A 17,159-nucleotide genomic window follows, 5' to 3' on the forward strand; every position below is an offset into this window, starting at 1 on the left:
AGAGAGCTCATTTGTAGCAGCTCTGTGTGTCACAAAATACAGTTGGTCTCATCAGATGGAATTTACTTAAGATGTTTACTAACATCATAGGTAGAAAATAAAGCACGTTTATGGGATCTTACAATTGTGGGACCTCACACCACCTAAACTCTGAAGTGTTATTCCTTTAAGAATATCCTTGTTAACACAAATAAACACTAACAATCAAGGAACCAGGTCAGGGCGATATATAGTAAGTTCAAAAGCATCTAAACGCGCCTGGAGCAATGCATTTGAAGCAAAGAATACCAACACAAGGAAGTTCACCATGGGCACTTTTACGCCTCAAAATCTGTACTGCGTGAGAGTGTGCTGTGGATTCCACCAGCCCGTGCACGTGCACCGTCTAAGGGGTGCTGCGTGTTTCCTTCACTGATGCAGGATATGTGCGAAAAGAGAAAGTGTTTACTCCACAACAAAAACTTAAATCATGAAAAACATATAGCATAATATGATATCTGATAATCTGAAGGATCATCATTTTGTTTAGTGAAACTCTGTACACTTTTTTTTTTTTTTTTGAGCAGGGTCTTGCTCTGCAGCTCAGGCTGGCCTTGAGCTCACTTTGTAGGGCAGGCTGGTCTTGAACTCACCATGATACTCCGGCCTCAGCCTCCTGAGTGCTGGGATTACAGGCATATGCCACCATCTTTCTTTCTTTCTTTTCTCTTTTTGTTTTGTTTTTCTTTAGAAACTATATGAGGGTACAACATGAGTGTCTCCCTGGGTGCAGAGGAGGCGAAGGGGCAGAGCCTGCACCCCGCGCCGTCCGGCCTCCTGTGCAATGAAGTGAGGAGCTGATGGTGACAGCTGGGTGGTCCCTGTGCACAGGCTGAGCTGTGACTCCGTCCCACTTCATCCTTCGGGGACAGTCGCGCTCAGTTGTCCACTGCACTCTTCCCTGCGGATGTCCCCACAAAGGCTCTCTGACCACCGCCTTCATGGCACGGCAATCTCTATGTGACTCTCAGCCAGTTCTTTAAAAACTTCAGTCCTCAGGGCTCTCGTATGCCTCATGATTATAAATAAATTGCTCTTTGAACACAGGTCCGTGCCTGTGCAGCGGGAGCTGCTGCTGGCCCTTTTCCCTGTCCATTTGCGGCTTATTGGTGACATCCTGCCCCCACCGGCAGGCCCGTCCATTGGCACACAGGAGAAAAGTCGGGTCTCCTTTTATAATTTTTATTTTAATCTTTCATTTGTTTATTTATTTGGTATAGGGTCACACGACACAGCTCAGACTCATAGTGATCCTCCTGTCTCAGCCTCCCCAGTGCGGAGATAACAGGCATGTGCCATCACTCCCAGATTCAGTGGCCAGCTCAGTGAGGGACCAGCATGGCATGCGGTGCTGGGGATCCAACCCAGGTCCTTGTGCTTGCCATGCAGGCACTTAAACCACTGAGCTATCTCCCTGGCGTAGTCAGGCCTCCTTCTGAGACACCTTTGTCAAAGGAAACATGCGAGATTTCACAATCCCTGCTAACTGGAGAAGCTAATAACTACCATTTGGAATTGGAACAGTGAAACACTTGTAATTCTTCATTCTCATTGCTATAAGGGAAAGTAAAGAGAAATCCTCCCAGTTGAACATTCCGTTTTATTCTATCAATATTCTGAAATACATTTTGAAGCTATCTGGACAGCTGTAGAAACAGGAATTATCAGCGATCCCTACTCATGCATAGAATTAAGATTGTTAGGCAAGCAGCAGAGTAGGCGGGCCCACCAGGACAGAGGGGCCAAGGGAAAGGTCGGGTAGTTGAGTGATAGAAATGACCCTTTATCAAGTTTTTTCTCCTCATTTTAGCTCTGCCAATTTCCTAAGAGAAATGAAGGTCATGAAGTAATGCATAGAAATTAGACAAACAGTTGATGGGTGGATCTCACCTGGTGGACCAAGCTTCCCCTCTAGCCTCCAAACATGCCCTTCCTTGGGCAGCAGGGACACCAGGTTGTGGCGAGCGGTGGGAGAGGGACAGACTACGGGATTCCCCCGTGGTTCCTTGGCTCCTCTGTGAAACGCTGCGCAGCCGGCAAGCACCAGCACAGCTGAGGATTGAGCTAAGGAGCGGCAAGCTCTCTGCGGAGCCTGCCTGGAGGACTCGTGGCACCGCCCCTGGGGGATCTACACACAGGTAGCTTTGGGAGAAGAAGGGAAAAAATTCTTGAGGGAACATGAAAGCTCCAACCAGAAAAGAAACTGAAGTAATGTCAACAGATGAGGCTGATGGTTCAGGGGACTCAGAGCTTTGCAAAACAAGAGTTCGCAAGGTCAGTCGGAGGCAGAGGTGTGGAATGTTTTATTTTATTTTATTTTTTTAATATATCTTTTCTTGTGTATTTAGTGCAGGGTCTACAGTGTCTCACTACGTGGTCAGACTTGTTGTGATTCTCTTGTTTTCGGCTTCCCAAGTGCTGGGATTACAGTCATGTGCTACTATGCCCAGTCTTGATCACCATCTCAGTGTGCCCCGCAGGGCAGGGCCAGCACGGCATGCTGGGGAATCGAATCCCAGCCGCTGCGCTCTGCCTAAGTAGGCGCTCCACTCGCTGAGCTATCTGGCCAGCAGAATGTTTTGATTTATGCCAATATAAAACACATTTCCCACATGAATCATTAATGTGTCACCCAGCTGATTAATGTTTCCTTAGTTGGGTCGACCCCCCGCACTACATTGTTTCTTGAGGTTTGTTGAATAAAGTTTTCTTTCTTTAAGAGAATGAAAAATAGAAAAGAAAGAAAGAAAAAGAAAAAAGAAAAAAAACTTTAGAAATGACACCAGATTGCACTAAACAAAGCTATAGCAATTCCACAGTGGTTGTTATTTGGACCCATGCTCCTGGTTTCCCCAAATTTTCGGAGTCCGCCCTGCACATGTGGATTCACTGCCTGCCCTCCAGGCCTTCTGAAATTGGGGTGGAGGTCCTTGACTAAACAAGTCTTGCATTTTGCACACACTGAAAACTAGCCCCCCGTGGATGACAGCGGTGTGCACTGCCAGTGGGAGCAGTACCCGGCTTCCAGGGCTCTTGGCTGTAGGGCTGAGTGCTGGGCCCCTGAGCACACGAATCTCACTCTGAGGAGCAAATTCTCTATGCCACCGCCATCCGGAACATGGTGCTGCGTCCGCCTTTCTGAACCGTGGAGCTCCGGGCTCTCTTCTCAAGGCAAAGGCTTTCATCATTGTGACTGTGAAGCAGAGTAGAGTCCTGCTGCTTCCTGCGACGCGCTCAGGCCGTCCTTTCTGTTCTCCTGTTCCTTCATCAGACAAGACCTCTGCTCTGTCTTTGCAGTTCACAACTTCACCAGGGCTTCTCTTCTGGCCAAACTCACAACTTTTAAACCATTCTGATGGCCTCTTTGCTCTTGATTGTCAGCAAAACTCTGGCTAAAAGTCCACAACAATACCATGCCATGCTCTCAGCATTTGATTGCCTTGAAATTTCCTCAGCAAGATTAATCTGTCCACCACCCTTAATCTCAGTCCCAAGCAGTCTCTGGACACAAGCAAAATGCAAAGCGCCTTCCTACTCCAGACCACAGCACCCCCCACCTGGAGCCCGACGGCCAAGGCAGTGCTTCCCAGAAGAAACCGCCTGAGCCCGGGCTTTCCTGACGGGATCTGTCAACCATCTGGCCCGGGCACTGACCAAAATCTCCCATGAACAGCAGCACATTTCATACAAAGCTAGGTGGATACAAATGTTGGTGGATTTCTCAACAGAAACACTGCAGATTCCAAAGGAATGGAATGCTATACTTAAAGTGCTGGAGAAAAAACCTACTATGCAACAATACTTCACCTTTAAAGTAATTCAGAAATTAGAAATAAAGTTTTTACCTCCTCCAAAAGCCAAGGGAGGTCACCACAGGTGAGCCTGCCATGTAGAATTTCTGAAGGGATTTCCTGAGCCTAAAATTAAAGCATAAAATGGACAACATCAAAACCCACATGAAATATGTAAACCAGGTGTATTCAAGTTATGGCGATTCTTACAGTGATTCTTGAATTTGTGATTTGCATTTTCTTAATACTAGTCATGAAAATTCTGAAAAAAAATAAATTTTGTTAGCCAAAAGGAAAAACTGAAGTTCAAAGTGATATAAAAATGTAAGCATTTCACTTTCATAGCACAGCCTGTAGTTCCGTGGCAAATACTAAGCTTTTCTTTTGTGGTACCAGGAATCGAACTCAGGACCTTGCACTTATTCTAAGTAAGCACTTATTCTACTGAGCTATCTCCCCAGCCCTAGGGACTTTTTTCTTTCAGAAATACTAAACTTTGAATTGAGTTCTTAATTTGAAATCTAAATTATAATGAAAATTGAGCAAATATTTGAAGACTAGTGATTTTAAAAAACTACATAAGGTGGCAAAATAAAAGATTTAAGGTAAACAAAACAGAAAGTTTGTTTGTTTGTTGTTTTCTTTTCTGTATTTTTGTCTACAGGGTGTTCAGGGTCTCACTACTAGATTGGACTCATAGCGATCCCCCTGCTTACAGCCTCCCAAGAGCTGGGATTACAGGCACGTGCCACCACGCCAGTCTCAGTAGCTGTCTCAGCGCACCACCGGGGGCGGGGCCAGCGCACCAGACCGGGGATCAAACCCCCGGCCCCCGCGCCGCGTGCAGGTGCTTTAGTCCTCTGAGTTATTTGGCCTGCCCCAGTTTGTAAAAGCAGTGCAATGTTAATAACATGACACTTACATTAATGTGTTTATAAATAAAAGTTCCTTTGTATAACACATTAAAAGTGTATTTTGTCATACATGGTCAATATAGACTTTACGGTTTCTATTTGATAACTATTGGGGTACATATTTTCAATGTCAGTGAGGCTACAGTATTCCAAATATTTCATTTTAAAACTGAGTGATGATATTCGAAGCACCAGAAACACGTTCCTGAGTCTTGCAGGAACTGGGCTGAGCGCTGAGTAGACTGACACTCGGTGAATGGCGTTCTTAAGCTGCAGTCTTGCTTAGTGAGCATCGGCAGCACATGGTGAGTACCGCCTCCCGGGGGCTGGCCCTTGGCGCGACACTCTTCAGTTCTTTCTTTTGTGTCTTTGCACGCTCCTTCGTATCCCCGCTACATCTATTAGACCTCTTTGTTTTGTAGGAGAACTTCCTGCCTACTTTCTCGCGTAGGAGGAGCCCCGAGATATGTAAGCTGTGTGTCCAGTGCGTTTCACGTGACACTACGGCCTCAGCTGCATGTACTTCCTGTGAACGACTCCAGTGTGTCCTCCTTTCTAGCAGGGTTGTGCTCCATTGTGTGTAAATACCACATTTTCTCATTTTTATCTTCTTTTTTTAAATTTTTGTTGTCTCTTTTTCTTTATTACCTTTTAAAACAATTTACTTAAAGGGGATACATTACTAATTGATATGACATTAGAAATGGTACACGTTTGGAAGAGCACAGTGGCAGGTAGTTCAGTCGTGGTTTTAGTACTGCACACTGCTGTCCTCACTGCAGTTTCTTAGTTCACAGATACCAGCATACAGAATTAGTCAGGGTGAGAATTCCACCTATTAGCTGTGATTTTAAGAAATTGATGGAAATTCTAGGAGAATTGTCTCATTCATCTTGTATATATACACATATGGTTTTGCCCCTGCCTCATTACCTAACGTTTCACCAGGAGATCCTCTTTGAAGATTTTCAGCACACCATCTAGGACCGTGGGCTTACCTGGCTTCTGCCCGTCTCTCCCTGTGGTGTGGTGTGTGCCCTTGAATGCTGGTGCAACAGACAAGGGTGCTGCTCCCCAAGGAGCCAAGCACTCGGCGCTCTGGCCACTCCCCTCAAGGGGAAGGGAGACCGTCTGACAGTTGGTGGCCTTGTGTGAACCCCAGGCCTGGCCAGACCCCACTGCAGAGGCTGAGGCACCTGCTAGCCGTAGGACGCAGCTGTGGGACTGCAGAAACCCACCACACTCAACTCCATAGCTCTGGGTCCCAAGGGGTCCTTTGCCGCGGAGCACAGACGGAGCAGTCCACGGCTTTCCCAGCTGTTACAGAGACACTCACTCAGCGGGCACTCGGGGGGTCAACATCCCGCCCCTTCCCTCGAGCGAGGCCGTAACTAAGGAGCAATGGAAGGCAGCCAGCACAGCCTTCCCTGCTTCCAGGGAATGTTGTCACAAAACTCCTGAGGAAGTGAGGAGGCCAGGAACAGCTCTATTTCACACGGACAGTCAAGCCGGCGGCGAGTGTCTGTGAGCCAGCATTTTCACACGAGGCACAAGCAGGGCTACAAAGTGGGCAGCGCGGGCGGGAGGCTCCGATGAGCTGGCGGGCGGCAGCTCCGGTTACAGGGCCAGCTGATGACCACAGCGCTTGGTAAATCGGGTTCACTCCTGCTCTCCGTGTTACCGGGACCAAGAAACCAGTTACAGAGCCATGAAAGTCGTAGTCGCCAGGCAGCATCAAAGAGAAGAACGTACCAAACAGAACAGTTTTTCCTAATACAGTTTCCTCTTCAAAATCAGTAATAAATGACGAATGCTGGAAGCACACAATCCAATTGTCCCAACTGCACTTCTTTTTTTACTGAAAGAATCAATGAATAATTAAATTTTAACCAATTTTAAATGTTTATATCTGCTAATCTGAACAACTACTTTTAAAATAATAAGCAATATAGCAACCATTGTTGATTTCCTATAATCTTGTTTGGAAATTATCATTTGTAATTTTTTTTTCTTATTTGTATTCTCTTTAAACTAAAAAGTTCTTTCAAATATTTTGCATTTGATAAGACCTGTTCCATGGACTAAGCATTTGGTCTATTATGGATAACATTCCATGATCCACGTAAACATTGTGTTTTGTCCTTGGCTAGAGTGTGCTCTAGGCATCTGCCAAGGGTGTAATTTAGCCCTTCCGTTCCTGCGATGAGGTCTTTGGATGACTCATCTGTTGGTGAGCGTGAACTCTTAACGTCTCCAGTTAACACCGCATGGGAGCCTATGCGACTCTTCATGGCATGTCTGTCTCCTGAAGCTGGGGCGCTGCCGCTCAGTTGTGCATCGACAGCGTCCTGTCTCCACGCGCGTTACTACACCTGCATCGTGCAGCGGCCTTCCTCAGCCTTCGGACTCTGCCTTGGCGTCTGCCCCGCTGCGCCTGCGCAGCCACTCCTGCTTGCTTCCTGATCACATTTTCACAGAATCTCGTCTTCCTTCACTTTCGCTCCATGTTTGTCTTTCTTACATGAGGCAGCAACAAGTTAGAATCTTGTTTTACGAGCCAATATTCTTTTTTAAAAAATAACTTTATTGAGAAACAAATATCGATGAGAAACTCCACAACCAATTACTGGCACATTTTCAAGAATTAATACATTGCATATTGTTGTCATAGTGGTTATTCATTGTACAAGATGCAGACATGATACCTGTCTCGAACACTACTAGAACAAACCTCTCTATTCATTGAATTAGGACAATGCGGCTGCGTATCTATGCTATTTTGATTATACAGTTACAAAAGGGTCGTTCATTTCTATCCCACTTTTTTGGTTAGTTTTGTCAGAGATGGGCATTCCATTATCACTGAAATATTGCAGGTGCTTGAATTCAGCCGAGTCTCCCAATATCATCTTCCAGCCTCCATCACGGGTCCCCAGCACGCCGAGTGCTACGGGGAAGGAACGCCCAACCTCTCAGACGTTTCTACTTCACATCTTGCAAAAATGAAGAACGCAGTCGGGGACAGAGGCGGAGCACAAGGAAGCTCCATTGAGAGAAAGCTCCTCAGGGCGGGAGGGGCTGGACAGGTGGCAGGCCCTGAGGCGCTTCGTGTGGGGGTTTTACATGGTGAAGTCGCGTCCCCGGGAACTCTGGGACCGACTACAGCCAACCAGTAGGACTGACTGCCAGTGCAGTGGTTAGCTCACGTTGATCTGGAAAAACAACGGGGCCTGCCCCAGCGGCACACCGCAGGCCGGAGAACAAGCCCTTCCGGAGCGGAGGGGGGAGCCTGCCTGCTCGCCCTGTTGCAGCACGTTGCAGCGCGGCTTCCGCACATCACCCTGCTCAGGTCGCCGGCCGCGGGTGCTGGTCCCCGCAGAGCCCCGAGCTGCCCTCCCGTGCGGGCTTGCAGGCGGAGCCGTCCTGTCCCCGAGCTGGGCCCTGCTTCCCGCCTGCTGCGCTCGGCCACAGCCGGACCCGCCTTGTCCCTGTCTTGGGCCCAGTCTCTTTCTAACCGCCTGTGTATCCTGCGTACCTGCACCTCACGTAGTGCCTGCAACAAAAGGAGAAAACTGCAATAAAAATTCCACAAACAGACCCCGTGCTGACACGAGGCCAAACCCTTGGCAAGGAGCAGGGGTGCCACCATCAACAGTGGCACGGGAAGCAGCAGCTATGACAGAGAGTAAGGGAGGCCCCCACACTAATAGGGGTTAAAAGTGAAAATAATAGGCAGTAATAGCAAAAGAATAGAGGAGTGGGAAAAAATGGGAGAATTTGGAAATTTTTAAAAATAACTAAAATGAAGAGATGAGAAAATGTGAGATGTAATCTATTTAATGTATAAAAAACTTAAGATTAACTCGAAGAAAAAAATAATATTGAAAACTGAAAAGAAGAAAAAAGAGAAAAAAGGGGAAAAAAGCAAACGGAAAAATCCTGAGACGAATAAAAGTGAGCTGCGGCGCCCCCTGGTGGAGGCGTGTGGCGGTGCAGCGCCTCTCCACGACCCGCAGAGCTCGAAGTCCAGGCGAGACTCCCTGGGAGAGTATCAGCGAGAGAAATCACCACGTTTTTCTCCTTACTTTTAGATGTTTTCAATTTTTAATTTTAATACTTTTTGCAAATTCGTGACTTCTTGGTTTAAAACTAGGAGTGATGATGCCGGGTGTCACCAGGCGGCAATAGTGTAGCGTAGCACGCAGGTGTGCGCAGCCGGACGTGTGTGACACACGGCAAACAAGGCCGCAGCTCGTGCACAGCAGGCAGGAGCAGCCGAAGGGAAGTGAGAGGCACGGAAACCCAATGCGGAGGCCTTTTCAAGAGCTGCAGCACGTTCTTCAGCCCCTGGAATGCTACTGGCAGATAACTGTGTCGCACGCAGTCACCAGAACCCCTTCTCTGATGCCCCCCTCCCCAGTCACTGTACCCCAAATGTAAGGACACAAAACGGACGTAAATCTGCCCAGGTTACGACGATCCAATTTTTTCCCTCCAGCCATGTAGAGGCTGGTGGTGATGCCAGGAAACGCGAGGCGAAGAATTCTCATCGTACCCGGACCAGGCACAGAGGAGGGGCCCAGGCTTCCGTGCCACCTCATGGGTGTCCAGCTCACCTGCGCTGCTGCAGAGTCAGACCCCCGCCCCGCTCGGCCGCCCCGGGCTCGCTGCGCGTGCGCCAGGCCTCTCCCTCCATCTGTGGGTGGGCGCTGCTGCTGCTCCCACTTGGGGCTGCAGGGGAATAGTTCTGCAGGACACGCGGCGCGCAGGAGTGTCAGGCGAGCTGTAGCTTCTTGCTTGGCTCTGCACCTGCTGTGGAGTGGTCAGATCCGAGGCAGTGAGTTCTATTTTCAATTTCTCAAGGCACCTCCATCCAGGATGTGCACGCTACTCCGTTCCTCCTCTCTGCACCCTCATCAGCCCTGGTCATCGTCTGTCTTTCTGATAATGTTTCTACAGGACTGAACTGACAGCTCCACGTGGTTTTGGTTTTCAATTCTCTGGTGTTTAGAAATGTTATAAATTTTTCATGTGCCCTGTGTGCATTTTTAGGTTTCCACAAAAATCATGTTTAGGGCAAAAATGCTCTAAACACTTTACTCTGCTTTTGTGAAGCATACAGGACCTCATCATTTTCTACGGTCCCCTCACTTTGATTACTGCACGACAGTTTCTCACTTTTGTCATCACACAGCACTCGTTCACCAACGCTGCACACCCCACACCCTCCAGACCCTGCAACCGGCCTTCCACGCTCGCCGGCATGTGGTCCTCTGCTTAGGTCCCTCAGGAGGCTGCGCAGGGCGATCTGATGGCTGCGCAGGAATGCACTGCGCAAGCCGCGTCGGGCGCCCCAGGTGCAGATAAGTGAGTGAAGAAGAGGCGAAACCAGGAGCGGAAGCAGGAGACCCCGCCATTTTTCCGCAATGTGCATAAGCTAGAAGTCATCATGTTAAGTGAAGTAAATCAGATATTAGAGAAGAGTAGCGCATGACCTCAGTTATACGTGGATGATTTTACAAAAAGCAGAAAGCAGACTGAGAACGAAGCAGTGGCCACTGCGTGTGGGCAGAAAGCAGAGCGACCCTGACAGTCCCCTGTGCTCGGAGGGGAGGCTGCTCCTCCAGGAAGAGCTCAGAGCTGAGCTGATGCCCAGCAGAGGGCGGTGTCTGTGCAAAGAGGCGGACTCGGGCTCGTGACTGGAAGGGCCGCCTCCTCCCAACTCCTCCCTCCTCTCTGCCTTTGGACCTCCCTGGTGTGAGCAGCTTGCTCCTCCAGGCCTCTCCCCGGTGCCACTTCTGCTGGGACCATGGAACGAAGCGGCTGAAAGGAGGACATCAGCCTGTCCTCCTAGGAAGTGTGGGTGCCAGGAACCACATCCCCACAGGAAGAACCCCAACTAAGACACCATGGTAGGGGCAGGGGAAGGAACAGAAAGAGCAGGCCTGCGGGACAATCAGGGCTGGAGCGCTAAGGTACACGGGGAAGGCTAAAATGACACAGTTATCAGTGTATTAGTTATATAATACGCATTACAGAGCTATACACAGTATTTGTTAAAGAGGAAGGAAGATATTGGCTTTTCCTTCTTGAGGGGGCTGGGCAGGCAGGTAAAGCCAGGCCCTGCGGGCCTTAGCCAACACCTCTCCCTGAGCCATGCCCCTGATTGTGACCCCACCTCGTGGCGCTACCAGCTGAGCCCAGGGATGTGCTGTCCACCTCGCCGTGCCGAGCACTTGTTGCCTGCATGCATCCCATAATATCAGATCATAGCATCCAACACGCACAGTGTGTTAGTTATTAAAAGACTTCCATCTTAAAAATAAAAATTTTTGCAAACTAAGCAGCAAACCTGAGCTCTCACAGTAAACCATTCCTGGGAATGGTAGCTGGAAAACGATGAGATGACTGGAATCTGATGTAACTGAATCCCCATCTTCCCCCATATATCGACAATTAAAAGCCATAAATGTAGAAACATTATGTGTGTGTCTGGTACAACAAAAGCTTTAGTGATTCAAGCTGAATAAGCAAAACTTCACTGATCAACTTAGAGGATTCTACGAACTCCGGAGACACTATTGGAAGGTCCCTTATTTTCTCCTTCTACTTGGACTTGACCGCACTTCCGTGACAGTGACTTGTCATGATCTTTTTGGTGCCCATCTTTCTGCTACTGTGACCGGTCCCAACTGGCACGGGCAGCCTGGCGAGCTCACACTGCTGAGCAGCCCCAGCACAGCCACGCTGCAGCACACTTGGCCTCTAGGCGGGCAAGTGAGGGGAAACTGCAGATTTCTGAGCAATGCCAACCATGTGGACCACGTGGACGTACCTGATATTGCTGTGCCATTCCAGTGCCGTAAACAGAGGCCACTTGCATCCAGCGTCTACGTCCCGTGCCCCTCTGGGCTTAATTAAAGCATCGCACTGAAGAACAGCGTGATAATGATGAGGAGTTCAAGAGGACATAATTAGTCCTGTAATGAGACCTTGCTTTGCCTCTCGCGAAACTTCTGTAAATGAAGCATCGCAATTGTCATGGGACTTGTTACGCTAACAAGCTGGCTGACACCTGCTTGGAGCTCAGCTTCAGAGCTGCGTCTCCTGAGTGTCTCCTGCTCAGTCACCATGGTGGGTCTGCTGAGGAATACCTCGAGGTCCAGCTGGGCCACACATGGGGATCTCCTGGGACAAAGCGCAATTCTGCAGCTAAGAACATCCGCGGCCACAAAGCAGCTGTAGGAGGAACACCCCAGCGTGGGGGTGCTGAGGCAACTGCGGCGTAGCGGACTGCACAGCCAGGTGGGGCTGGCTTCCTGCGCATGCAGGCCGAGCTTCTAGTGCTTCAGCTGGATGGTGCTGTTCACGTTCTACCGCTTTGTCAGGTGACAAGACAATGGCACATCAGCAGACTCGACTTTCAGAAGGACGGATTCAGTTGGAAAATCTGCCTTGTAAAAGATTGAAATAAGGAACATGCTCTACCAGTGCTCCAAGAATCACCAGCAAGATGCTGTGCTCTCCTTGAGGAGACAGAGGGGGTGCAGCACCCCCAACTCATTCCAGCCACTCCTTGTTGGCGTGATAGTGATGAGGAGTACAAGCGGACGTAACTAGCCAAGTAATGGAAGACTGCTTTGCCTCTCATGAAACTTTTGCAAATCAAGCATTGGGGGCCATTCCTTGCCCCTGAGCCACAACCAGACAAAAGCATGAAGAAACTATAGAATATTAGGCTCCATAAATACTAATACAAAAAGTCTACACAACATACTTGCACACTGAAATTCACAGCACCTTAGAAACATTATTTACAACCAGTGGAGCCCGCCATGAAATGTACAGACGGGTCAGCCAACCAAGCCCAGTCGGCACAATGCAGCCAGCTAACAGAATGAAGGGTACAAGCGCATGACTCTGGCACATTCTCCTCATCTCTCAGCAGCCCGCTCCGCTCCCCCAGCACACAGATGCAGCTTTCGTTCTCAGTGCAAACAGTCAGTAAAGTGGAGACATAGGAAAATTGTTAGGATATGATGAAAACTGCACATAAATTGTCCACAGCTAGCATCAAACTCGGTGGGGAAGGTGGAGGCCTACTCAGAAAGGACTGGAAATGAAGCCCAGAGGCTCGTTCTCTCTGCTTCTGCTCAGCACATAAAGTTCTGTCCTGATCATTCAGACAGGACAAAAAATGACAGTCATACCCATTCCGTAATGTGCATCACTTTGTGTGTGCATTACCTTTGCACCCCAGCCCCCTGTCTCAGCCTGCACGCTAGCCCTCGAAGGTGAAACTGGAGACATTTATGCTGCTATAAACTCCACATTTAGCTCGGTACATCACAGAGACCGCGCTGGGGCCTTGCAGTAGGTGCTGAGTGACTACAGCAAATACCTGGAGGTGGTTGAGCAAGATGAGATTTATGAAAGCATCAATAGGAAAGTACAGCACTAGCTGAGACTCACCAGAAAGGGGCCGTGTCCTGTGGCCCTGGGCTGGACAGCTAACAGCTAGGAAGCCTCAGGGCAGCAGGCTGCGCGGGAGTCACCAGCAGGCCCGGCAGCAGTGCGCTGACAGGGAAATGCCAGAGAGATCTGGGGAGTCCAGTGGTGCTAGGTGGACTGGGGCGCCCCAGCACCCTTCCCCAGGCCTGGTCCACGGTGCAGGGTATATGGTGAGCTACACAGAGGTGACATCAGTAGCTCTGGTTTGTTTGTGTCACTGTGTGACCAGCAGTCCAGAGAACAGCTGACCTAGCCTCTCGGTGCAGGAGGGCCCTTCTACATGCAGGGCTGGTTCTCCCAGTCCTCAGACAGCACTCCCTACACAGTCCAGTTCTGGTCTTGCCGTGGTCTACCCCTTAACCTGCCCACAGTCTTGGGAAGCCCAAGTGGTGCGTCAGGAACATGGTGCAAAATGCCCCAGCTTTCCTTGGGGGCAATACAGTCATGCTGTGTGGCTTGCACATGAAAATTGTCAACTGCACCTTCATAAAGATGAAGTTCAGTTAAGAAATGACGCTACAAATTATCTCCCTATACTCTTCAAGAAAAAAACAGTTATCGCGTTCCACAGTTGTTATGCTACAATATCCCCAAGAACCCTGGCTTAGCGAATACAGGACCATCTCAGGAACAGGTGAGCCCAGCAAGTTACGAGCCAGCTACTCAGCACATGGTCTGATCTTCAGCACGCTTCCATTTAAAAAGATCTGATTAAAGATCCAGTTGGGGTTTCGAGTTCTTTATCTATTTATTAGTCCTTTGTCGGAGGAATAACTGGGAAGTACTTTTCTCATTCTCTTCACTGTGTGGGGTCTTCTTTTGCTGTGCCCAAGTTCGCTAGTCAGGTGGCATCACGGCTGTGATGCTCTGCATTTTCCCCAGTAGAGCTGGAGTTCTGCTTGCCAGGTCATTGCCTGCACCAGTGCACAAGGGCTCTACCTCCTCATTTCCAACAATTCCAACACACTTCAGGGTTGTTCACTCTAACTCTGTGAGGAATGCCGACGGCACCTTAGTGGACATCGCATTAAATCTGTGTGCCCATTTTAGGAGTTTGGCCACTTTCCCGCATTGTCATCTCAGCTCAGTATGTGCCTACGGGACAACTACATCGTCCCCTTCCTGTGCTGCTGCTCTTGGCTGTTTGTCGTGGTTATGCGGATGCTGGGGCTGAGCGCAGGGCCTTAGGTTGTGTAAATACCCTGAAAACATCTAAATACAATAAACGCAATACATGAACATTGTGCCAGCCCTGCCCTCGGCGTGCTGAGCCGGCCCCAGAGACCAGGCCTGGTGGCGCACACCTGTATCCCCCGAGCTGGGAGGCTGAAAACAGGAGGATCACTATGAGTCTGAGCTGCACAGTGAGACCCTGTGCCAAATACATAAAAAGTAAAATAATAACTAAATAAATAAGAATGTCAAAACAAAATACAGTAAATAATAACAATTCAAAAACCAAGAAAGCACTATATATGAGTCTCAGCTCCTGAAGAATGTAATTCAAAATGAGCCACTCCCCAGACCTGCTATCAGCTGTGCTGCCGGCATGTGGGTGTGCACAGACCCCAGCGGAGGACGCCTTTCACTCCTTCACAAGGAACCCAGAAGGGGAGCCCTGAGCGCACGGAGCGCCTAGTTCCGGTTTCTCGAAGACTTTCCTTGCTGGTTTCCACAGTAACAGCGCTGTCTGCACCCACCACCAAGGGAGAAGGGCAGCATTTTTTATTACTTGATTCTTTTCATGGTGGCCCCTGCTTCTGGGTGCTAACTCAGTGCAGTTCTGAATGCATTTTTCTGATGGCCAGCGATGCTGAACAGTTCTTTATGTGTTCATCCATCCTTTGTCCTTCTGAGAACTGTCTGTTCCTTTGTTCCCCTTTTTTGTTTGGGTCTTTTAACTTAGGGAGCATAATTCTTCCTCGCTTCTTTACATAATTTTGATGTGTGTCCCTAGTGGAAGGACTAGCTTGCTGAAGGCGTGTCCCACCTGTCCCTGTCCCTGTCCCTGTCCCTTCCCTCTGGTGATTGTTTCCTTTGCTGAGCAGAAGCTGTTAGAAGTGATGTGGCCCCATCTATTGTCTTAGTATTATTTCTCCTGCTGTCGGAGTTCTGTTCAGAAAGGTCCTGCCTATGACTACAGCTTCTAGAGTGGTATCTGCTCACCTTCTAGAAATTTAAGAGCTTCTCTTCCCGTATTTATATAATTAATCCATTTTGATTTTAGTTTAGTACATGGTGAGGTACATGGAAACCTTGTGCATATCCATCGGCAATGACTGGATAATGGAAATGCGGTATTTATAAACGCTGGAATACTACTTTGCCATAAAGAAAGATGAGCTCAAGGCATCCGTAGGAAAATGAACGCTACTTGACAGCATGATATTAAGAAAACCAAGTCGCACACAAGCTCAAATACTGTGTGGTTCCTTATAGGACGTGACACGGATAGTGGGCGAAAATACACCAGACACTGGTAGGCATTAGGAAGCACACATTCTTGGTGAAATATCTCTCCTCGCCAATTAGAATTTTTTTTTCAGTACCAAGGATTGAACTCAGGATCCTGCACTTGCCAGGCAAGCGCTTATTCTACTGAGCTATCTCCCCAGGCCCTCCAATTAGAATTGTGAAAATAAGGAAAGCACCTGGTACTGAAAATGGGCTGAGGACGCAGAAACATTCCTGGGGGAATGTGGAACGGTGCAGCTGCTGGGAAGGCTTTCAGTCCCTCAATAAATCAATACGGAGTCACCCAGTGAACAGCTGTTTCTCCCTAGACATGCGCCTAACCTAACTGAAAACGGGCGCGCGGGCCTCGTGCACAGACGCTCGTGCCGGCATTATTTATCCTCGTGGGAAGGAGGGCCATCGCTGAGCGTGTCACGTGGTGCGTGGGCAGGCGGGATGCGGAGGTCCACACAGCGCGTCAGCCAAAGACACCACAGGTCGTGTGACCACTCCCAGTGTCTCGTGCACTGGTGTGAAATCTCACGGAAGGTAGATGTAATCCACAGGTGTGGGAAGGGCCCGGCTCCCGGGGTGCGGGTGCGGTGGGCTGCGGGGGCGGTGGGCGCTGCGGGAGGCTGCAGCCGTCCCGGGCGGGGCTCTGTGACAGGAGTAAGGACCCTCAGCGTTGCACTGTGCACGGATACGCTTGGCGTATCTCATCTCTCCATTAAACGGGTCTGTAAACCACTTGTGTAAGTACTGGAAGATGGCAAGGGATATTATGCATCACGCAGTCTTCATGAAAGAAAGGGAGCCTGGGAACAAACTGTCCGCAAATACGCCTCTGAGGAAATACACCAGGGCGCAGTCACAAAACCAAAACGCCCCAAGGCTGTTGAGAGTGAAACTGAGGCGTGCTCTGTGGTATTGAAAATTTCAAATATATTCACTAAGTATAAATTGTTTCAGTGTATTTTCTGCTAGTTCTAATGCGACATCAATTCTAAGTTGTTTTATATTGAATAATTATTTTGCAACTCTGGGTGGTATATTTACTGGCTTACCTCAGTTTTTTGTTTGTTTGTTTGTTTGTTTGTTTGTATTTAGGACAGGGTTACAGGGTCTCTCTGAGTAGATCAGACTCGTAGTGATCCTCCTGTTTACAGCTTCCCGAGTGCTGGGATTACAGGCGCGCGCCACCACGTCTAGTCTCAACGTCTGCACACCCCAGGGGCGGGGCCGGCACTGCAGGCCTGGGGATCGAACTCCCGGCCCCTGCGTCTGCCTGCGCGGGCCGCGTTAATCCCCTGAGCTATTTGGCCAGCCCTTGATATATTTATTGGAATAAAACCTTTGCATTTCCTTCTTTGGCTCTGCATCTTACTGTACATTTTCATATACTATAGGCCTTTGTTCTGGGACCCAGCTTTGTCAGAAATGGATTCTCTTG

Source organism: Octodon degus, unplaced genomic scaffold (assembly GCF_000260255.1).
Source record: "Octodon degus isolate 3935 unplaced genomic scaffold, OctDeg1.0 scaffold00310, whole genome shotgun sequence".
NCBI lineage: Eukaryota > Metazoa > Chordata > Mammalia > Rodentia > Octodontidae > Octodon > Octodon degus.